Source organism: Acanthochromis polyacanthus, chromosome 14, assembly GCF_021347895.1.
Source record: "Acanthochromis polyacanthus isolate Apoly-LR-REF ecotype Palm Island chromosome 14, KAUST_Apoly_ChrSc, whole genome shotgun sequence".
Taxonomy (NCBI): Eukaryota; Metazoa; Chordata; class Actinopteri; family Pomacentridae; genus Acanthochromis; species Acanthochromis polyacanthus.
Window position 1 is genome coordinate 11864237 of NC_067126.1, and position 21396 is coordinate 11885632.

General features: G+C 40.1%; 1 protein-coding gene and 1 long non-coding RNA gene across 19 annotated transcripts in view; one reads left to right on the forward strand and one right to left on the reverse strand.

Annotated features, from left to right (window-relative positions):
* Nucleotides 1-21396, reverse strand: part of LOC110964083 (interleukin-1 receptor type 1-like) — a 107117-nt gene that overhangs the window by 25030 nt on the left and 60691 nt on the right. Inside the window, exon 1 of one of the 18 annotated variants that reach the window (XM_051958913.1) lies at nucleotides 2558-2965. The exons of the other annotated variants lie outside the window; for them this stretch is intronic. The gene's annotated coding sequence lies outside the window, so the exon portion shown is untranslated. Of the gene's footprint in view, nucleotides 1-2557; nucleotides 2966-21396 lie in introns of those variants that run through there. 18 annotated transcript variants of the gene reach the window in all.
* The window catches only part of LOC127537133 (uncharacterized), a 58522-nt gene that overhangs the window by 18649 nt on the left and 18477 nt on the right, over nucleotides 1-21396 (forward strand). The window lies entirely within an intron of this gene.

The following is a 21396-nucleotide window of genomic DNA, read 5'->3' on the forward strand; positions in this document are numbered from 1 at the left end:
AGAGTGTTTGGATTGCACCACTGAGCTCTCTGTTCATCTTCCTTTGAATTTTGCCACGCTGTTAAACTGTCAGCAAAACCTCCTCCTATTCTGAACCAAGTAACTGACCGTAACCTGCACTAAAAATAACTTCAGTTACTCAAAACGCTGACCGTATCCATTAAGAATGACTTCTATTGACCAAATCTGACAGTGATCTCCAAAAAGAACATTTACCTAAATCCTAAAGACAATATTGTATATTAACCTTCAAGAAAATGACTGCATTTAAAGCAAAAGACTTGTGAGAAAACAAATGACCAAGCAGTAGCCCCTGCATTTTCAAATACATCCATCCATTTAGTGTAAGTGGTTTATTATGTAGAAGACTAGAGACAAACAACCATGCATGCTCACTTTTACACATACATGATTGAGAATCACCAATTAACCTACAATATATGTCTTTTGACTATTTTTTCATAAGATATACATATTTCATTTTTATAGAATAAGATTGGAAAAATTGTGGCCACTGCAAGAATGTGTTCTTCTGAGATTAGAAACTACAAATATTTAAGCAACAGCTGTTATATTGCTATATGAAAATGGAGCATTTCTTTTTAAAGCATGAAGACTTTATAATCCTTGCCTTCAAGATCTGTGAATCAGCTCATTACCTAATCCAAAAAGTTACAATTTCATTCATTTTAAGAGCTGAAAGCATCACAACTGCCAGGAATAAGCTTTGATTTTCAAAATCTAACATTAAAGCAAGGTGCAGTTTTGCAGATGTGTGACGCTGCACCTGGGCTTCCCCGCTGGATAGAGGAATCCCCAGGAGACAATGGCACTCGTTCAGTTATGAGTCATTCTCCACAATTCACAGTCCCTGAGTAAATGTCACATTTTTTCAAACAGGATGCGCTACAGAAAACGTGAACTACTTACAGCCACAATTTGGCAGTTAGCCACATCCTGATGCCCCAGCAAATTCTGTGCTCTCTTTACTTGGAAGGAAAATGTTCCAACCACAAGGGGTATTTTTTGACTATATAGACAGTTGATGTTTGCCAGATGCTGCTGTTTAAAGGTGAGTATTTTAAGGCAGGTGTTTCAGTTTGTAATGGGAGTTGAGTGCTGGTGATTCAATTTGACAACATATCAACACAGGCTGGGTCAAAAACAGGTAACTGTAAAGTTCTTTCGCTATTCTTTCACGTTTTAGATCTAATTTATCCAAACCAGTATTCCATATCCCTTATTCATGTTTTTGAAATGTTATTAAGCTTTTTCTTCCCATTTTCCATCCATCCATTCTCTATACACCGCTTTATCCTCACTAGGGTCGCGGGGGGGCTGGAGCCTATCCCAGCTGACTCGAGCGAAGGCAGGGGACACCCTGGACAGGTCACCAGTCTGTCACAGGGCTACATATACAGACAAACAATCACTCTCGCATTCACACCTACGGGCAATTTAGAGTTATCAATTAACCTCAGCTTAATTAACCCAACCCTAGCTGTTCTAAACTAGGCTGATATTTATGATATGTTGACTAGATTCTTCTGCCATATTCAGCCTGCATTTTTGATTCTCTCGCCACTTTTCATATAGATTTCTAGACTATAAAACAATTAGGCCAAATGAGAAAAGCAACATTATGCAACTATTTACGCTAAAATAAGAGCTATGAAGTAATTTTGATGGCACACTTCACTAGTGATAGAGAGAAAGTCTCCTTTTACCATTCCCAGTCAACTCCCCAAATAATTGTTCTCGCAATATATTAATTTAACAGATACGATTTTGCACAGTAATTCATTAACACTTAACCAACTATGGGTCCACAAGTGGCTATAAGTAGAAGCTAGCTTAGTATTGTCAGTACAGACATCAATCACCTTAATACTTGTTGTCATCCACCATAAAATGGAGAAAGAAGAAAAATTCTGTCACAGACATCATAGCAGCAAGATGATGTTGACAGAGCGTCATCACTGGTGCCCATATCTACCACATACAACATCATCTTTCCATCATGGGAGCGTGTCACCTGCATCTCTGTTATATGACATGATGGCAGGTTAATGAATGTTAGGAAAGAAGAACTGTAGGGTTCTACAGGCAACATTTTTGCTAAAGTGTTTGAACTAATTTATGTAAATGTGGGGAAAAAAATACGGCAGTCGAATTTGTTCTTTTATTTCACCTTTCTTCTTCCGTCTTTGGAAAAACATGTCCCTACATGTGTCTTAGGAATCCTGAAAATCTTGTGCTTTCATGATAAATGTTCAGTGGGTGGCTGTGGCTCCGGTGGTAAGCGGGTTGTCCACTAATCACACACTTTACACATTCATCTGTGAATCGGTGAATGAGAAACACATTGTGAAACCCCGTAAGTGCTACTCAGGACCAGACCATTGAAACCATTTGTTTGGTTAACATGATGCTGAAGAACTGATCTTGAACTGAGCGGAGTGCAGATGTGGATAGGGATGTCACATACAGTAACAGTGATGTCAAGGATTCTGGAAATTTATTATCCCAGCAGAACTGTTCAAAACGGAGAACTTACCAGGCTGATGTTATTCTCCTCTCCTTCTGTAAAGGTAACCCGCCTCCTCAGGCCACATGAAATTCCTGTAAAAACATCTTAAAAAACGTAGTTCTAAGCTCCTACGTGGTCTTCCCCACTCCGACTTCCTCTTCTGCAGAGACTTCAGCACATGTTGCAATTTCCTTTTTCAGCTCTCTTTTGAAAGCTGATGTCCCAATCTGTTGTGCAATAGCTGGAAGGAGAGCAGCCTGGATCCTGCTCTTCTTATGACTCACGCCATACACAGACCTCTGACACAGCACTTAAAGCACTTCTTTGGTAAAGCAACACAATTTCATTAATATGATCATAAATCATTCATATCATTTTATTAGGAAAACTGTTGTGTCCTACCCTGCTCTTGTCAGATCAGTTGCTTCCAGCACAGACTGATCCCAGTTACTTCCTGTAATCCTGGTTTATATAATAGTGATACTGAGACCTCTTGTGGTTGCACAGAGAAGCAATTTTAGATCAGAATTCCTTCAAATGCTTTGATTGATAACTTGTGAAAGTCAAGCTATTACTACTTTAATCTATTATTTTCAGTAAATGATTTCTGATTTACGTTTAAAGTGTTGTTTAACTTTGATTTTTCATTTTACCAACTGCACCAGGTTGCATTAGAAAACACTTTGTGGTTCTACTGCGTACTCTGTGCAGTAAACTAGAAAAGCTATACATGTTTCTGTGTAGGATGCCATTGTGGCTCAGAGGCTGAGCAGAGACTTTTATATGTGGAGTTTACATGTTCTCTCTTTGTCTGTTTGGGGTTCCTCAGGCTGTCCCTGTTTCCTCTTATAGTCCAAAAGCATGCTAGGTCAGGTGAACTACCACTTTTTTGTTAGACTGTCTATATCTGCTAACTGCTAACTTACATACTGTTTGAATTTTACTGCTAGCTATATATGGAGTATGTTTAATGTCAGAGCCGTACATCATAAGAGTAAATTATGAGTCAGTTTTCAATGTTAGCTTATACTTTGTCTGTGTCACATATCCTGTCATGCATGTATCCAAATGTGTGTTGTGTTTTCCTTGCTTTCCCACCCCTCCCTCTTCTCCCATCCCTCCCCCTTGCCCTCTTCTGTCCTTCTCAACCCGCCCGGCCAGCAGGCAGATGGGTCCCCCCTATATAGAGCCGGGTTCTGCTCGAGGTTTCTTCCCTGTTAAAAGGGTGTTTTTCCTTGCCACTGTCGCCTTTGGGCTTGCTCTGGGGGTCAGGCATTTGGGTTCTGTAAAGCGTCTTGAGACGAGTTGACTGTAATTGACGCTATATAAATAAAATTGAATTGAATTGAATTGAATTGAATCTGCCTTTCACTGAATGCGTGCTGGCACAGGCCAGCCACACACCACTGAAACCAGGATGTGCTTTTAAAAGTGGATCAACATATGAACAAGTGTGTTTTTGTAGGTCTCTCTGAAGCTAAAGAACATGTTTTTGTGGTGACCTGATTGCATTGTTGATTAGCTGTGCTTCTTCTCTGGAAACTACACTGTAGAAAAGTGGGGCAGTCTAACATTTGTGGAACATGTGCTGTTTTGTTTTTTTGTTTTTTTCTGTCACACATATCCCTCTTTGTCTGAAAAGAACAGAGCAGTGGCAGTCCTGTTGATTTAAAAACCAGGTGACTTCACACTGACTGACTGACATTTTCTGATGAACTAACGAATTTAATTCGCCTTTATCAACAAACTATGTTCCCCTGCCTTTTTATGTTACACAAACCACTGAAGTACCCATTTCGACATGTGAACAATGCCTTGCTACAAAACACATTTCCATATTTGTACAATTTGGTACAATTTAAAGATGTTCAGTTTGTTTTTGCTAGCTACCATGCTGTAGTCATAGTGCTTTTTAAAAATACTAAAAGGAGGATTTCCTTAATGCAGTGTCACATTATATTTGGACTAATATATTTATGTTAAAATATGTTCACATGCTTAAGGGGAGGAAGCTGCTCATTCTTTGTTTGAGGGCCAAACCTCAACCTTTGACATGCACAAAAAGCTACATAACCCAGTAAAGGTAATGGTAAAAGATCTTATTTATTTTTAGACTTGAGAATAGTCACAGGAACAGTTATACCATTTAAAATCATTCAATTCATTTAATAGAGAAATAATATAACACTTTACTTTTTTGTATATTTTTATCAGTATCACAGCATTTATGTCAAACACTGCATTAAATTGAACGTACACATCAACACTTTGAATATTTTCTTAAGCCAGTTTCTTTCAGAATAGCCACATTTGCCATTTAAATGTGTAGACATGAAGATTTGTAAAATGATGTTTTAACGCTTTTCTACAATACAAAATGCTTCCCTGAGAACATTTATGCATTTTGAAAAATACACACACATATCTACATCTATATCTGTATCTATATCTATATTGGCATCTATATTTATATCTATATATGCGCTCAATGACCATTTTATTACATACTCCATTAATATCTGATACAGTCCAATACAGGCATGCTTTCTGTAAAAAACTTTCACCTTTACAAAGTATAAAAACTAATAATGTCTAGTGTTTTGATCAACACTCTTCATTTATTTATGCTTACTAAACAAATTTAACTGGACTGCCCTGAGAGGTGTTTGCTAATATTCTGCTGACACCATTGATAGATATATAAGGTAAGACTATTAACTGACACATAATAACACATAAACATACTTTAATCAGTTCCGTTGATCAAAACTAAACATTCTAGAATTTTTAGCAGAGCTGTTGAATTGTATTTTACAGGCGTACTTAATAAAGCGGCCTTCGAATATATATCTGAGTTGGAGTTTTTTGGTGTTTCAGTAATTCTGTGTCACAGTCAGGCAAGGTATTTCTGCCACTACAGTACAAAACATATGCATGAAAACTGCTGCAACTGTATAAATAATCCGAATACATTCAAGTGCTGCTTTATTTCTTCTTTTCTACAATATTGCCATATTGTGGTACCACTGTGTGGACTCATATACACACAATGCATGATAGACTAATTTGATGTAACAGAAAGCACATTATAGGAGGTCTTTGTTTGCGGAAGGAGTGTTTCCATTAACAGCTGTAGCTGCTGTTCTGCCGAGCCAGAAAATAATCCATTTTCTGGTTCTTTTTAGGTTTGAAGAGGACATAAAGGAAAATAGAAACCACTGTCAGGAAGCAGGACACCGCCACTGCTGCTACAACCACCCACGTGAACGTAGAGTCTGTGAAGAAAAAGAATAAAGTAAATTATTGTTTTGATATAGAATAAGATTTTCTATGGTGTGGGAAAAAAAACAGATTTGTATAATATGATTTTAAGGAAGTCTTATATTCTTGATATTAACAGTGGCAAAAGTGTTTGGGCAGAGTTCTTTGATCTCTTACCCTCTAATTGAAGCCGGGCAACAACTTCCTGTCTCCCTCCCATGTTCTGTGTGATGCACTTAAGCTCCGTCTTCACATCTTCTTTGGTTATCATTGTAATGAGTAGCCTCATCTCAATCTGGCAGCCTTTGGACATCCTAGTTACCCTGGAAACATAAAGACAATCTTAGCCATCAAGGACGGCATCAAAAACATAGTAGGCACAATCCAACATGTTGCGGCAGTGACAGCAAGTGAACGGGTTATATCACTTCTGACAATGTTTTGAATATTTGAGTTAAAAGTTACTGTGAAATCTTTACAGTGGAACAAATGAAAAATGACAGCATGCATCTTAAAAAGTCTGAAAAATGTCAGAAACGTCAATGAGAAAGCAAAAACTTTACATATTGCAAAATATCCTTAATTACATTTGCGAATTGGTGAACTTTTCAATTCGAATGTAGTTTTCAGTCCAGTCTGTATTCAAATAGTGGCATGAGGGCTCTATAGTGCCAGTTGTGGGGCAACTTAAGGTTGGTTCAAGGTGAAGTTGAGTTTTCCTTCACTTCCCTAACCAGTACAGAAACTGGAAGTTAGGCTACCTTCTTCCTCCCTGTAGAGCCCTTCTGTCAAGGTACGATGTCTCCACTGATCGGCCATTTATCAGCCATGTGATCACAGTCGACTCAGCTATTGGACACTCAGTAGACACCACGCAGAACAGCTCCGGTCCTGAACCTGAATTCAATCAGAGCAGAATTCAATTAAACCTGTATTCAGTAGAAGTAATATATCTATGAGAGGATTGTTTGCGACCCTCACCATGTGAACTTTCAAATATGGTTCCATTAAGCGGTGACACAATCACTGGTGGCAATATTGTAGGAACTGAGACATAAAGAAGAAAATTTCATTAGTAGTATCTGCTTTATTTGTCTCTATAGAGAATTTTGGATTTCATGAAACAAAAGAAAACTTACTGTGAACAGTGCTGTCGGTGCTGCTGATTATCTAGCTCTTGAAACAATGGCAGCACTGACCTTGTCTACACAACAGTAAAAATAATTCATTTCAGGCAACAGTGTTTCATGAAGTTTAAAGTTTCTTGTATCTCGACTGACATCGAGTCAGTGTGGTCAGTGTCTCAGCTAAGTCAGTGCGATACATCTGTTTGACCAGCAGGGGTCAGGGCACACTAAGAATTATGGAGTTGTAAAGAACACAAATGAAAGTTTCAGTGAATTAATGTCTTTTGATGTTTAATATTTGTTATTGTATTATCACAGTTAGAATTTTTGCATGGAGTTTTCACTAGATAAAAAAATAAAGTAAAGCATTAATTTGACATTCATTAAATGGAGCAGAAACACTTGCTTTATTTACACTTATCTGCAAAACCTTACGGTCTGCTCTGTGGCTGTGTAGAACCAGTCTGCTCTGCTGTACTAATGTTATACACAATACTCTCAAAATACACCTTGCTATACCTTTGTTTTAGATGAGAACTCTGATTTAGCCTGCACTCCTTAGTGGAGCTGTTCATAAAAAAACATGCTACCAACCTTGCACTTCTAGCTGGATGGCTCTGCTGACTTTATACGGTTGGTTGTTGATGAGCACTCTGAGTTGGCAGGTGTAGACACCTGCATGGGATCGCCTCACAGCAGGGATCACTAGATCCCCTCTGTCCCAACGGAAGGAACCTGCTCTGCCTGGCAGGAGAGCTGTGGGGCTGGAGTCCTGTCAGGAAGCAAAGTACTATGTTACACATGGAAAAGAAGCAAAGAGCTCCCACAGCAAGGACTGAGGATGCAATGAATACCAAAGTACCTAAGATGTTATATTCCTAAAACTGACGAACAAATCCAGTTTTAATAAGATCCTAAAACATTGTTTATTATATCATCTATCTCACGAACTTAATATACAGGTTAATGTCCCACAGAATATAGATAATACAAATTTAGCAAACTAATAAGTGAACAGTGCTGATAATTATGAATGCTCACTAGATTAAATATTAAACCTCTGACTAAGAAATGGTTTTTAAATTGGGAAATAAGGTTCTATCCTACAAAGCTGAATTGCTCACTGATTAACCCTTGTGCTCGGAGGGGGCGTCATCGACTCCAGGTTCCAAGGAGACCAGACGTGGACACCTTCAGAACGTGTTTTCTTTTTTAACCCTTGTGCTCGGTCCCGCCTCGGTGGGGGGCGTAATCGACCCCAGCTTCCTAGTAGACCAGACGTGGACACCTTCAGAATGTGTGTTTTTTAAAAAAAATTAAAGTAATATTTATGTAAAAATAAATATCATGTCTCTCGTGCACTTACTGGATAGAGAGAGAGAGAGAGAGAGAGAGAGAGAGAGAGGGTGTGTGTGTGTGTGTGTGTGTGTGTGTGTGCGTGTGTGCGTGCGTGCGTGCGTGCGTGCGTGTGTGTGTGTGGGTGGGTGGTTGGGTGGTTGGGGTTGGGGGATTGTTCAGGGAGGGAATATAATCCACCTCAAAGCGGCCAGAGAGTCTGCCATTAACCAAAGGGGGGGAGGAAAAACACAAACAACAAACAACAAGGAGGACAACAACAACAACAACAACAACAAAAACAAACAAAAAAAATGATATGCCGTCTGCTGTCGGCGAGAGGGCAGATAGCCAGGCTTCTGGGACACGACCCGAGATGGTCATAGCCAAGCCAACGCGACCAGATAGCGACTATGATGACGACGACGACGACGAAAGAGACGAAGAGGACAGCAACGAAGAGGACAGCGACTTAGACGGAGGAGGACTAGTAAGAGGAGGAGGACACAAGAAGAAGAAGAAGAACAACAACAAGAACAAGAAGAATAACAAGAACAAGAACAAGAAAAAAAGAATAAAAAACAACCCTGTGGGGTGGGGGAGGGGTGTTGTGTTCAGGTGGAGTCACTCTTTACGTTGACAAGTTGTGTTTGACATGTGTTCAGCCAATGTGAGCAACTATAACAAAAATAAAACAACAACTGTATGTGACCACCACACTAGAGCAAACCTGTGGTTTTTGTGTTTTTGTGTGTATGTGTGTGTGTTTGGTTTTTTTTTTTCTTTCCGTGCATGTGTGCGTTAGGGTGCATCAGATTTACATGAAAAAAAAAACACTTTTTTTTTTTGTTGTGTTGTCAGTGTTTAAGTTTTGTTCCATTATAGCAAAGAACTGTTCTGGTAAAATATTTTGTAAATTGAAGCTGATTTAGAGGTCCCCCGAGTCCTTGTTCATCATAGTAGCCACCATTTGAGCTAAAAAAAAATGGTCATAATTCTTGTTGTTTCTCTACTGTTTTACAAAATAAATGAAGAGAATGAGTCAATAGCTGTTCTAAATGAATACATTTATTAAATACTGATATTATAAGCAAACACAAATTAATTACAGAAATAATAAAGGCCAGAATTCAAGTCATGTGGGATGAACGCCGAGGTTCCAGGCTGCTTCTGTCCTTGTTTTTGTTGGACTTTTTTTTCTTTTCTTTTGATTCAACAGCGGCAGCGGCTCAATCTACGAGACGAGTACATCAGAGGAGGCAAACCGACCCCGAGGAAGAGGAAGACGGGGAGGAGGAGAAGCACTGCGCCCGACGAGGACGACGACAGAGACGAGGACGACGGTGGCCTTTCTTCTTCTTCTTCCGCTTCTTCTTCTTCTTCGTCATCTTCTTCGCATCCACCCGGCTCCAGGACCCACGGCCTTCAGTGGCAGTGAGCGTTACAAGATGTTAAAGAAGATCAACGATGGTCTGGAGCCGCTTGACATGGAAAGCAAAAAGTCAAAGGTTTCGGTGAAACAAGAGGTTCCTTTGCCCTCCAGTAGAAAGAGACTCCTGCAGCGGCAGCAGCAGCAGCCAGTCACAAATAAGAAAAAAAATTGCATGAAGCTTAAGTAATGACACCATGGTTGGTTGGTGTCACTTTTGAGCGGATATGCAGCCAAAAAAAGAGACGTTGGGGAATCGAGACGGATGGGGAATCGAGACGGCTGGGGATGGAGAATGCGTCATGAGACGGATGGGGAATTGACACGGATGGGGAATTGAGATGGATGGGGAATCGAGGCGGATGGGGAATCGAGGCGGATGGGGATAGAGAATGTGTCATGAGACGGTTGGGGAATTGAGGCGGATGGGGAACCGAGGCGGATGGGGAACCGAGGCGGATGGGGAATTGCAATTGATCCTGTTGGGATTCTATCGTATCTGGTGTTTGTGAAGGGTCTTAGATTTGTAACTGGTTTCAAGGTGTGAATTAAAGAGCACAATAAATAGAATGCACCTTTTCTCTCAGAACACTGTCTATGCCTCACTTTTTTTGTCTGTCCTGTGTTTGCTTTATGTTTCACTTGGGTGTGCACAGCCCTCAATGGCATAATGTAGGAAACAGCTTGAAATACAAATGATAGGTTAATTTGCCATGAGGGCAGGTGATGGTCACAGTCATAAATAAGAAATAAAATTGCATGAAGCTTAAGTCATGACACCATGGTTGGTTGGTGTCACTTTTGAGCGGATATGCAGACAAAAAAAAGAGGAAAAAAAAGAGGAACAAAAAGAGACGGTTGGGGAATTGAGGTGGATGGGGAATCGAGACAGATGGGGATGGGGAATGGAGACGGATGGGGATGGTGAATGTGTCATGAGACGGATGGGGAATCGAGGCGGATAGGGAATCGAGGCGGATAGGGAATCGAGACGGATGGGGAATCGAGACGGATGGGGATGGAGAATGTGTCATGAGACGGATGGGGAATCGAGGCGGATGGGGAATCGAGATGGATGGGGACGGAGAATGTGTCGTGAAACGGAAGGGGAATCGAGACCGATGGGGATGGAGAATGTGTCATGAGACGGTTGGGGAATTGAGGCGGATGGGGAACCGAGGCGGATGGGAAATCGAGGCGGATGGGGAATCGAGACGGTTGGGGAATTGCAACTGATCCTGTTGGGATTCTATCGTATCTGGTGTTTGTGAAGGGTCTTAGATTTGTAACTGGTTTCAAGGTGTGAATTAAAGAGCACAAATAAATAGAATGCACCTTTTCTCTCAGAACACTGTCTATGCCTCACTTTTTTTTGTCTGTCCTGTGTTTGCTTTATGTTTCACTTGGGTGTGCACAGCCCTCAATCAAATCAAAGCAGAGGAGATGATGTGTCGCTTCAAGGACAGAGGATATAAACATGCCACACTACAACAGGCATATAACAGAGCAAAAAACCTAGACAGACACATCCTGTTGGAGAGAAATCCCCCCAAACAAACAAAAGAGAGACCAGTTTTTGTCACTAAATACAGTACTGAAGCAGAAAACATCAAAAAGATCATAAATAAAAACTGGGCTATAATTCAGAGTGATACACAACTCAGTAACATTTTTCCACAGCCTCCACTTGTCAGTTTCAGAAGATGCCCAACCCTACAAGATAAACTGGTACACAGTCACCTCAAACCCAACAATCCAACTACATGGCTGGGACATAAACCAAAAGGATCTTTTAAATACAATAACTGTAACTACTGTGCGAATGTGAAACAGACAAAGATATTTTTGGACTCAACATCACAAAAGGAATACAAAATTAATTACTTTATCAACTGCAAGACCACTTTTGTTATATGCATGCTGGAATGCTCCATTTGCAAAGTTTTTTACATTGGCAGAACAAAAAGACGGCTACAGGACAGACTTGCGGAACACAAATATGCAATACGAACTGGAAACATCAACTACCCCATGGCCAAACATTACCTGGAATTTCATAACAGCAACTCATCTTCATTACAAATTACAGGCATCGACCACGTCCCACTGACCATCAGAAGAGGTGATAGACAAAGAAAACTGAACCAAAAGGAGACATTCTGGATTGACAAACTACAAGCCACCACATTTCCTGGACCAAATGAAGAACAAGATTATACTGTGTTCTTGTAGAGGTAGTTGTTGTCTAGACACTGAGTTAAAGTCTCCTAACGTACAGACCACTTTGTGAAAATGTTGTTAACCAGATTTCTGATGGGTTTTTTTTTATGTTTTTTAAATGAATTTTACCTGCTTTATGTGATACCATGCAGGTTTGTTGGGGATGGAAACTTTTTTGTGGTCTGAATAACAGTATCTACTGGTGGGTCTGTTGGTTGACACTACCTACAGACTTTGCCTCTAAGTCCATGTGGCTGGTTCTAATTGGTTGAGCATCCCTTTAAAAGGGCCTATTGCAGCCTGACATCTGTTTGCATGACTTCCTGATGAAGGCTTGATGCCGAAACGCGTAGAAGTTTTGTAGGTCTTTATGACCATGCCGTTTAAATAAAGGCTTTTTAAATCTTAATATTTTTTAGAGAGTGCCTTGGAGTATCCTCTTTTTGTTTCAAAGATTTTTCGAATCCCCTTCCAAAGAGTACCTCAAACTAACTCTGCCGAGTCCATGTAGCGCTCCTTTTCTTTGTCTTCTGTTGTTTTGAGAATGTTCCTACTTTGTAATCATCTAACATAGTCCGTGTTCTTGACATCTTCTGAATGTTGATGCTAAAGGAATCATATTAACTTTACAGGAACATTCTTGGAAATAGAAATATTTGTAAATGCTGTTTAAACATTAGACTAAAACATCTTTACAACCTGTAGCTAATGTTATCCAGAGTTGTGGGAACATTCTCCTGTGGAGCTTCAGTACTTTCACCTTGCATTCCTTGTGTTTCATTTTTGAGACTGGGAAAGTCCTTTCCATAGATGTGGCAGGAGGAGTATTCAAGCTGATCCTGGTTCTGGAGAGACCGGTTCCCTCCGGAGGGCAGCGGAGGTTTGCTGGAGGAGGCGGAGGCCGAGGTAGGCTGTTTGGAGAATCCTGTTTCTGGGGTTTTAGTTCACACCAGAGAAGAACATTGTAAACTATTTATCAGCAATTTACCAAACCTTAGATCCTTGTGGATGTTTAAAGTATACATGGTACCATCAGCCTTTATTTACGCTATGCAGACGCACTTGTATCGTATTAAGTCAAGTTTTACAGTATACGTCAAACTGCCATCGTCCCAAGTCTGCACGAACTCTGGTGGATTTCGAAAATTGCTACATTTACGTAGTCATGTCTTTCCAAGGCCGCATTAACTCTCACAGACTTGGGGAGACAAGAGAGTTTCAGTCGGACCTTCATGTATTCATCGATGCAGAAAGAACAAGTTGTACCGTCGTCTTCCCAAGTCTGCATGAAGTCTTGTAGACTTTGGGAGGTGACGAAGTCTACGAATTCTTAAGTACTTGTCGATGATGAAGGTAAATGTCGTACCATCATCTTCCTAAGTCAGTGCATATTCAGCAGACTGTGGAAGATGATGAAATTTATGTTTCTCAGACTCGCTTGCAGGAAGGTTTATGTTGTAACGCAGTCTTTCCATGTCTGTGTGAACTCTTGGATATTTATTGAGTATTGAAAAGTGTATCTCATGTAACCTTACAGACTTGACAATGCGGAAAGTATAAGTCGCGCCATCATTGAAATTTACATCACTCAAGTCTGCATATACTCTGGTAGACTTTGAAAGTTGCCAGAACATTCCAAACTGAACATACATGTCAATGTTTAACGTATACATCATATCTGCCAAAGTCTGCACAAGCTCTTGTGGACTTTGGAAAATGACCAAAGTTACATTTCAAGGACTCGTTTGTACTTTTAGACGCTGAAAGTCTAAAAGTCGTACTGTCGTCTCCTTTCGTCTTTAAGAGTAACCATCATTTTCCAAAATGTATGTCTTATGTACTCACTAATACAGGAAGTATCATTGTATGTCATTGACATTGACATCACACAGGACTTCACATCCTCTCAGATGTAGAAGATATAAAACCAGTGTTACACTTTGCTCATCCACATGGATCCTCCACAGACATACAGCAGTAGAATCAACATTTAATGCTGCTCTAATGCTGTTTTCTTTTCGACCAGAAGAACTCAAGTTGTTTTTTTCTTCCTTCTCTCCTGCAGCCTCCAGCCAGCCGTCCGTGGAAAGGGGATCTCTCTTTGAATTGCCTTTCCCAAGGTTTCTTCCCATGAGGAAGTTTTTCCTCGTCTTCATAGAGAGCTTGGGCTGGATCCAGACCTCCTCAAAAATAAAACTTCATCATAATAAATGCAATCATTTATAGATTGTTTACTGGTCACATTTTCAGGTACATCCTGGTTAATGAGTTATTTACACAAAGCAGCAAATGTAAACACAAGTTTCAGCTTCAATTTGAATCACGATTGGTTCTAAAGATGCAGAGAAACTAAAATGTTATCAAGACTTGTAAAAGACATCACCTACACATTTTAGAGGATGACATACATTTTAACATTTATTACAGAGCTGCTTTACAGATTAATAATTCAAAATAGAGCCAACAAACAGCAGGTGATCTAAAGTAAATACAAATGAAAACCAGCCTTGGTTTTACCAGCTGCAAAATTAATATCAACACGTTAATGCTTACCAAAGTATAATCCAGTTCTATAAAATACACTCTTATGAGTTCATTAGTTTAAAAGATTAAAAGTCCAGCCTACGGATGTAGCTCAACCTTTTAAGCTGCATTTATTTACGTTTCTGCTGTTTAATAATGTTGCACCAACTTCATGTTGTGAGTTTTTTAATATCTGATTTTAGTTGATTTAAAACTAAATTCAAGTTGAAGTAACTTCATGAACGTGGTTTTATAACTAAATTTTGCTTTGAGTTCAGGATTTCAGGTAAATTCCTCTACCTCCTAAACATTGGAGAAGCTTTTTTTTAAAACTTGTGTTATGATTAATTATGGTGATTAAGTACACCACCCTTTAAATAACATGTAAACATTTGTTAAAAAAACTTAATTTTTCGGAATTACCCACCTTAAAAACGTATGTTTATGCCACCGATCACTGAAAAAAATTCAAAATTCCTGCAGTTGTCGAGGAAAAACTATTTCCTTTAACTCACTGCACTTTGTTCGTTGAACATAATTTTTTAAGAAGTTGTCTGAACTCAAAAACAGTCATGCAAGCTGTTGTCAGGTTTTTGATGAGTCCAAACATTATGTTTTTAAGTCTCCATTAATTCTTAAACAGGTCCTTCAGCACAACAAATTCTTCCATTTAGTAGTACTATATATTTTACATCATTTTGAAAACAGAACTTTTAGAGTTTTTTTTCCATTACTACTTTAACTTAGGTAAAATACCCTCAAGCTAAACTTTATTTTAGCGAAAATGCTAAAACCTGCTGTTCAAATGTGGTTTTCATGCCTCCATACTTCATTTTTCTTTGTTGTTCCTACACTGTGTTTTTATTTCATCCTACTTAACCAGGAATGGTCTAAAATTCCAGTAATTCCTCAAGTTTCCCTGAAAAATTTTGTTTTAAACCAACCACCCTCCACCCCCCACATTTGGCAAGATAATTCTTGTAAATATTTTCAAAAAAATGAATAAAAATGTTCCAAAAAAATTCTAAAAAAATATAGTGATTACATAGATATCAGATCAAAATCCAGCAAAATTCGCTGGATTTTGGTTGATTTTTTTGTGAATTTTCTTAAACATTTTTAACATTTCTTTTTTTCCACCAAAAAACGTTCAAAGATTTCCAAAAATGTTGAAAATGTGGACATCAGAAGTTTCACTGTGAATTTGTTTTTCTTTCCGCATTTTCAGACTTTTAAACTGGTCAATTTTGACCCGCAGGACGATACAAGTTAAACTTATTTTGAGTTTTCTTGTAAAATTCAACTCAAAACAAGATAATTTCAAGATTGTTTGATTTAACAAGATATTTAAGTTGCATTGTCTAAAACAAGTCCCTCTATCTTGCTGAAATGTCACTTGTTAAATGAATTCACCTTAAATCAAATGAGTTGAGACATTTTGACTAAAAATAAGACAAACAGACTAAGATTTCAAGTTTTTGCAGTGAATGAGACAGACATCCTTTTGTGTAAGTATCCTGTTTAAAATTGTTCTAAATATTCTGACTTCATCAACAGTAACAAAAGCGAACATATGCTGAAAATAGCAGAAAATAATAGAAAATAAAAAATGCAAATAACTTGCGTGTGACTGAGGGTGGGGAGAGTCGAGGGTGGGAGGGACTTCATGACCCAGGAGTTGACCAGTAGCAACAGATCTATCAACCAATCATGACAGTCTTTTTTGTTTTGTTGCCATGTCTCGTTTCATCCAATGGGTGTCCTGAGTGACGCTAGTCAGGCAGGCCAGATGCTAATTACTTTTTATCACGTCTGTCATGCCCTAGATATGAAATCTCATTCCCCCTTCAACCCCACAAACAGGGTCCATTTTCAGCAATTTACGGCACAGGCAAACCTGGAGTTCACAGCTTGTGAATTGCCAATAACTGCTGGGAACTTGGCAGCAGGGGCGGATCCAGATTAATTTTAGTGGTGGGGGGCCCCCGGAGGGTACAACAGATATTTTGGGGGGACCACTGAAAGGTTGTAAGAAAAAATGAAAGCTGCAACCGACCTCTCTTTTTTACAAAGTATTTTTCATGGGGGTTGTTTTTGGCTATTTGGTCTATTAACATTCAAATTATGATGGACTTGTGTCCTTGTTTATGTGAATTAAAACATCATTAGCTGCAGCATCTGCCTGTTATGTAAAACTAGTAAGCTCAACGACAGTATCCTGAGGGCAATTACAGTGCCTTGTGAAAGTATTCGGCCCCCTTGAACTTTTCAACCTTTCGCCACATTTCAGGCTTCAAACATAAAGATATAAAATTGTAATTTTTTGTCAAGAATCAACAACAAGTGGGACACAATCGTGAAGTGGAACGAAATTTATTGTATATTTTAAACTTTTTTAACAAATAAAAACCTGAAAAGTGGGGCATGCAATATTATTTGGCCCCCTTGCATTAATACTTTGTAGCGCCACTTTTTGCTGCAATTACAGCTGCAAGTCACTTGGGGTATGTCTCTATCAGTTTTGCACATCGAGAGACTGAAATTCTTGCCCATTCTTCCTTGCAAAACAGCTCGAGCTCAGTGAGGTTGGATGGAGAGCGTTTGTGAACAGCAGTCTTCAGCTCTGCCCACAGATTCTCCATTGGATTCAGGTCTGGACTTTGACTTGGCCATTCTAACACCTGGATACGTTTATTTGTGAACCATTCCATTGTAGATTTGGCTTTATGTTTTGGATCATTGTCCTGTTGGAAGATAAATCTCCGTCCCAGTCTCAGGTCTTTTGCAGACTCCAACAGGTTTTCTTCCAGAATGGTCCTGTATTTGGCTCCATTCATCTTCCCATCATTTTTAACCATCTTCCCTGTCCCTGCTGAAGAAAAGCAGGCCCAAACCATGAGGCTGCCACCACCATGTTTGACAGTGGAGATGGTGTGTTCAGGTTGATGAGCTGTGTTGCTTTTACGCATGGGCGTAACCACCATCTCAGAAGTGAGGGGGACAAATTTTTCAGAGCGATTTATCATTCTCTTACATTTAATTGCACCGTCCTTAGTGGCTAAAGAACCACATAATCCCTAACAGCCACAGTACAATACCAGGGGACCAACTAGACTAGTTCTTTAAACTATAAAGTATAAAAGTTTAAACTATAAAATCTAAAGTTTTAGTGGCCAAACTCTAGCTGAGTTGACAACAATGTCCCTTGAACATCTACTGGACGAGTAGCCAAAGGTGCCAAACACTGAACATGAAATGATCAGTACTGCCTGGTTTCTCCCTGCAACAGATATCTTATTTTCAGGAAGTTATAATCTCTCCTTACCTGTAAAGACCCTACATCCTTGTCCCTGCTGCTGGCCTCTGATCCATCTCCTCCCTGACTCTGCTCTTTCTGTTATGGCAATAAACATTAAAAAAAATGTGGTAAGAAAATTCTGAAATAGCATTAGGAAGAGTAAAAATTGCAGTAGAATTTAACCTCAAAATCACTTTAACCCATAGATACATATTTTTTTCTCAGCCACTTATATATATTTTTTCACCTCTGCAGACCCTGCATGGTCCACATTACTGCTGGCCGCCGCCTCTGGTCCATCTCCTGCCTGACTCTGCTCTTTGTTATGGAAATAATCATTAAAAAATCTGAAAATCAAAATTCTGAGATAGAATTGAAAGAGAAGCAGTAAAAATAGTTGTAAATTAACCACTTTTATACCATAGATAGCCTATTCTTTTTTCTCCTCCCTAACTCTCCTCTTTTGGGACCAAAAGACTTAAATACATGGAGAGCAATTGTGAGCACATCTTCTGTCCAGAAATGAAAGAGGACTGGGTTTATTCCAAGAATAAACTAATTAGCAAGTAATGTAACAGAGGCAACCACATTTGAATTATTGTTAACTAGCTTAACATATTGATATATTGCCACATTTTACCTTGTCATCATTTAGCTAACAAGTCTAACATTGTTTGCATCCAACAAGGTCACACTACTTACATGGTTTGTTTGGAAAGAACTGTGTAAAGTTTTTTGCTTCTTGCTAGCTGTGGCTGGTTTGCTAAACATTACTCCAGACGCATGTTCAGCACTGCTCAGCACAGCTCAGCACAGCAGCACGTCTCCTGTGGAACACCTGCGCACTGTTGCCAACTCCTCAGTAAGGAAAGTCGCTGTTGGCTGTCCTAAAAGTCGCTAGAAGTCGCTAAATGACGTCATCGCCTACTTTGCATATTTCCCAGTTTGCATGTAATTGTAATCAACGTTGTAGGAGAGAGGAATAACGTTGTGGAAGAGACCAAAAAGTGAGTATAAAACACACAAAATATGTTTTTCACTAGAGGCTAAATGCTGTGGTTTATTTTAGCATGACAGTGAAGAAACATTTTCGTTTATAGACCCCTTTCACATGACGTATGCATACTTAATTAGGCAGCTGCAGGCGCAGACCCGGTTCAAAACAAAGCCTGTTTACCTGGCCAAGGCGTGATATTACAAGCACATATTACGCTAAATATGCCTTCTTGTTGTGCTGTCGGCTGTCAGAATCGTAGTAAAGGAGATGATATGGCAGCTGTGACAGCGACCAGGTGGAACTTGCTTTGTTACTTGCTTTGTTACACTGCAAGGGGTCCGTAAGTCTGGATGGGATCTGTTGTGACTTTGCGCATGCGCGATTCATCTGCCGTCTGGCCGCGGAGTGATGTGGGTTTCCCCCTCCCCTCACTGGGTCTGCTGCGGGGTTACTGGACTGACAGCCTGTGCTCTGGGAGGGGGAGAAGCTCACAGCAGCACCTGACCTGCTGCTTATTGAAAACAGTAACTGCAGAATGATCCGAGTTTTCCTGTCAGAGTCTCCAAAACGGCAGAAAAAGTCGCTAGATTTGTCGCTAGTTGCTTTTGACAAAAAAAAAGTCGCTAGGAGCTTTGAAAAGTCGCCAGATTTAGCGAGAAAGTCGCTAAGTTGGCAACACTGCACCTGCGTTAGCATGGGCTCATGGTGCATTCAAAGATGGCTCGGGAAAACACGTTACTGGATGCTAATAACGGGTTTAGCTGTTGTAACGGCTGAAAAAAGTGCGGGGGACAGAGGGGACAGATGTGGAAAGTGCTGGGGACATGTCCCACGTGTACCCCGCGTCCGTTACGCCCATGCTTTTACGCCAAACATACCGTTTTGCATTGTGACCAAAAAGTTCGATTTTGGTTTCATCTGACCAGAGCACCTTCTTCCACATGTTTGGCGTGTCTCCCAGGTGGCTTGTGGCAAACTTCAAACCAGACTTTTTATGGATATCTTTGAGAAATGGCTTTCTTCTTGCCACTCTTCCATAAAGGCCAGATTTGTGCAGTGTGCGACTGATTGTTGTCCTATGGACAGACTCTCCCACCTCAGCTGTAGATCTCTGCAGTTCATCCAGAGTGATCATGGGCCTCTTGGCTGCATCAGTCTTCTCCTTGTTCGAGGTGAAAGTTTAGAGGGACGGCCAGGTCTTGGTAGATTTGCAGTGGTCTGATACACCTTCCATTTCAATATGATTGCTTGCACAGTGCTCTTTGAGATGTTTAAAGCTTGGGAAATCTTTTTGTATCCAAATCCGGCTTTAAACTTCTCCACAACAGTATCTCGGACCTGCCTGGTGTGTTCCTTGGTCTTCATGATGCTCTCTGCACTTTAAACAGAACCCTGAGACCAAGGGCGTCAGTTTGTTTTTAAAAGTGGGGGGGTGGAGACCACAGCACTTTGAGAAAATGTCGAAGAACGGCGGCAAAATGCCACAAACTGGGTTCGAACTCACAACCACCACACCAAAGGCGGAGGCTTAACGTTTTGAGCTATCGGTACATACAGGTAGAGGGGTCTGTGGGCCGCTATAGTACTAATTCTCCCGGGCCGAAATTTTGCCCCTGCACGCCTCTGGTCGGAGCTTCCACTTGGCACGGGCGCAAATTTAGCATCTGCACGGTTTTTTTTAACCTCACGAAGGTGTGCTGCGTGTCTGTGCAACTCTCGGCCGAGTGCGGATGGTGCGTTCAGGAGCGTCGGAATTTTCTATACTGCTGAAAATAACTGGGTTTACAACGGCTTACATGTGAAGAATTTGAATGTGTTGGAGACAAAATGACCCCTGACAAAAAGTGGGGGGGACACGTCCTCACCGCCCCCCCCTAAACTGACGCCTATGCCTGAGACTATCACAGAGCAGGTGCATTTATACGGGGACTTGATTACACACAGGAGGATTCTATTTATCATCATCAGTCATTTAGGACAACATCGGATCATTCAGAGATCCTCACTGAACTTCTGCAGTGAGTTTGCTGCACTGAAAGTAAAGGGGCTGAATAATATTGCACGCCCCACTTTTCAGTTTTTTATTTGTTAAAAAAGTATAAAATATCCAATAAATTTCATTCCACTTCATGATTGTGTCCCAATTGTTGTTGATTCTTGACAAAAAATTAAAATTTTATATCTTTTTGTTTGAAGCCTGAAATGTGGTGAAAGGTTGAAAAGTTCAAGGGGGCCGAATACTTTCACAAGGCACTGTAAGTGACAAATATTGTGCAAGACCAGCACTATATACAACCCTGTCAATTTCCACTTCTTAGAATGTTTACTGACAATTATCACACCTAAAATAAGAAATCATATTCTATACTTATAGCAACTTGTTCTCAGCTGTAAACCATAAACATCATAGGGTTCTAGTTGTATTAGGTTCATTTTGTCGTTATATACTATATGAAAGTGTTACTTATTTAAACCAACAATTCAGAAAAGTTTGTTACCTTGCTGACGTGTGTGCGAGAGGATGTAGGCCCCCTCGTCCTGCACCATGAACCGGGACGAGGGGGCCTACATCCTCTCGCACACCTGGGACACCATCCTCCGGAGACCACCGGACGGCGGGAGGCGTGGTCAGTTTGACAGATTCTGACAGATTTGTCAAACCGACCACATTATAAA